Source organism: Ictalurus furcatus, chromosome 9 (assembly GCF_023375685.1).
Source record: "Ictalurus furcatus strain D&B chromosome 9, Billie_1.0, whole genome shotgun sequence".
Taxonomy (NCBI): domain Eukaryota; kingdom Metazoa; phylum Chordata; class Actinopteri; order Siluriformes; family Ictaluridae; genus Ictalurus; species Ictalurus furcatus.
The window spans coordinates 27586971-27590665 of NC_071263.1; the positions used below are offsets into that span (position 1 = coordinate 27586971).

At 36.1% G+C, this 3695-nt stretch overlaps 1 protein-coding gene across 1 annotated transcript in view; it reads left to right on the forward strand.

Moving 5' to 3' along the window:
- Window positions 1-717, forward strand: part of rgs7a (regulator of G protein signaling 7a) — a 52939-nt gene extending 52222 nt beyond the window's left edge. The window contains exon 18 of the mRNA XM_053632131.1: window positions 101-717. The gene's annotated coding sequence lies outside the window, so the exon portion shown is untranslated. The remainder of the gene's footprint in view (window positions 1-100) is intronic.
- Window positions 718-3695: the final 2978 nt, after the last annotated feature.

Here is a 3695-nt window from a genome sequence, read left to right on the forward strand (position 1 = left end):
CACGATCCATCCGTCCAACTCAGCTCTCGCTTTCTAGATTTCACTCCCTCGTGTTTTCGTTTTCTCTCATGTTTCCCTTTCCCATTGTGCTTCTCTCCAGGGGAAATCTCTGGTGTCTAAGAGACTGCCTGCCATCTGAGCCTCGGCGAACCAACCTGGGACGAGGACTCTGCCTCTTCATCCCTGCCGTTTGATTGGTGCGGACACCAATGAGTTGTTGGCCAATCACGTGCATGTTCAACGGACTGAGTTTTTACATCACTCTTAACTTGCTTTGGTTTGTGCCTCGTACAAGGGGCGAACAAAACCGGAATGGCTTCCATAGGACACTTGCGGAAAAGGAAGGATGCCTCGAATAAGAGGAACGATGTCCAAGTTGTCTTCATTTCTTTGCCCACATGTAAACTATGAAAAATGATGTCAGATGCAAAAATAAATAAATAAATGAATGAATAAATAAATAAATAAATAAATAAATAAATAAGAAGACCAATTCAAAATGTAAAGCCAAACCTTTAAAGAATAAACACACGAACACTTTGTACTCTTGTTCAGCTGCTTCTAGTCCACGCGTTTGGAGACGCAGAGTCGATGTCATCGTGGTCACCTTCCATCTTCTAGGCATTGATTTTATTGCACTATTAAACAAATACGTAGAAATTTTTGCTTGTCACAATTGTATGGCCGTGCAGCAGATGTTCGCTGGCCGTGTCTATCGTCTGGTCGCTTCCTTTTGTCCACTACCCTCCTGTATTTATTTTTATACCATATTTAATGACACTTTGACTTGAGAAATGTATTAAAGCCAGTCGTTTATCTGAAAGTGCTGTAGTGATTGATTTCGATTGCCAAGTGTCAAGAACTTTCAGTGCACTGAAGAAAACTGTATAAATACCGTCTTCTTCTCCATCATCTCATATCTACATAGAAAAATACATGCATACATACAAACATACATCCATCTGCTGTGATTAATTTCTACTGGCAAGTGTTCAGAAGTCTCGGTGCATTAATGAAAACTTTATACATACCTACATAAATAAATACATACATGCTTATATTCATATATACATTGATGCATATGCTCATATATACACACAGTCAAACATATATGCATGCATACATACATACAGTATATACTCACCATCCACTTTATTAGGAAAACCTGCACATTCATGCAGTTATCTAATCAGCAGGGCAATGGATAAACTCATGCAGATACAGGTCAAGAGCTTTAGTTGATGTTCACATCGATCATCAGAGTAAGGAAAAAGTGTGATCTCTATGACTTTAACTGTGGCATGGTTGTTGGCGCCAGATGGGCTGGTTCAGAACTGCTGATCTCCTGGGATTTCCCCCACACAACAGTCTCTAGAGTTTGCACCAAATGGTGCGAAAAACCAAAAACATCCCGTGAGCGGAGGGTCTGCAGTCTGAAACACCTTGTTGATGAGCGAGATCAGAGGAGAATCAGAAGCCTGGTTTGAGCGGACAGGAAGACGATAGTAACTCAAATAAGCACTGTTTACAACCGAAGTGAGTAGAAAAGCATCTCAGCATGCACAAAACATCAAACCGTGAGGTGGATGGGCTACACCAGCAGAGGACCACATCAGGTTCCACTCCTCTCATCCAAGAACAGGAATCTGAGGCTATCGTGGGTACAGACTCAAATACACTGGACAGGTGAAGACTGCATTGCTATACTATGCTATGTGATGCATTACTGTACTACACCACACCCTATGCTATGTCATGCATTACTATACTATACTATACTATACTATACTATGTGATGCAGTACTATACTATACTATGTGATACATTACACTACACCCTATACTATGTGATGCATTACTATACTATACAATACTATACTATACTATACTATGTGATGCATTAATATACTATACTATACTATGTGATGCATTACTGTACTACACTACACCCTATATTATGTCATGCATTACTATACTATACTATACTATACTATACTATGTGATTCATTAATATACTATACTATGTGATGCATTACTGTACTACTGTACTACACTACACCCTATACTATGTCATGCATTACTATACTATACTATACTATACTATACTATGTGATGCATTACTGTACTACACTACACCCTATACTATGTCATGCATTACTATACTATACTATGTGATGCATTAATATACTATACTATACTATGTGATGCATTACTATACTATACTATGTGATACATTACTGTACTACACTACACCCCATACTATGTGATGCATTACTATACTATACTATACTATGCGATGCATTACTATACTATACTACGTCATGCATTAATGTACTACACTACACCGTATACTATGTCATGTATTACTATACTATACTATAATATACTATGTGATGCATTACTGTACTATACAATACTATGTCATGCATTACTATAATATACTATGTGATGCATTACTGTACTATACTATACTATGTGATGCATTACTGTACTACACTGAACCCTATACTATGTGATGCATGCATTACTATACTACACTATGTGATGCATCACTATACTATACTATACTATACTATACTATGTGATGCATTACTATACTATATTATGTAATGCATAACTGTAATACACTACACCCTATACTATGTGATGCATTACTGTACTACACTATACTATATAATGTGATACATTACTATACTATAGTATACTATGTGATACATTACTATACTATAGTATACTATTTGATGCATTACTATACTATACTATGTGATGCATTACTATACTGTACTATACTATGTGATGCATTACTGTATTACACTACACCCTACACTATGTGATGCATTACTATACTGTACTATACTATGTGATGCATTACTATACTACACTACACCCTATACTATGTGATGCAGTACTATACTGTACTTTACTATACTATGTGATGCATTACTGTACTACACTACACCCTATACTATGTGATGCAGTACTATACTATACTATACTATACTCTACTATGTGATGCATTACTGTACTACACTACACCCTATACTATGTGATGCAGTACTATACTATACTATACTATGTGATGCATTACTGTACTACACTACACCCTATACTATGTGATGCAGTACTATACTATACTATACTATACTCTACTATGTGATGCATTACTGTACTACACTACACCCTATACTATGTGATGCATTACTATACTGTACTATACTATGTGATGCATTACTATACTACACTACACCCTATACTATGTGATGCAGTACTATACTATACTTTACTATACTATGTGATGCATTACTGTACTACACTACACCCTATACTATGTGATGCAGTACTATACTATACTATACTATACTATGTGATGCATTACATGTATAGCATATTAAAGTACAGTACAGTATTGTAAGGTATAGTGCAATGTTGTATAGTAGATAAAATAGGTACAGTATCCTATCACACTCCAGAGCTGAGATCTGAGCCTCTTATTGCCATTATATTACACTCAAAAAATACACAGGTTTGGGACTCAGGTAAAGTACACATGCAGTGCATGAGCATCAACGGAAATATACTTATTTGATCTACTATAATATACTGTACTACACCACAGTATACTTTACGATAAGTCTGTCTGTATATAACCTGTATAGGATATTGTACCTATTTTATCTACTATACAACATAGCACTA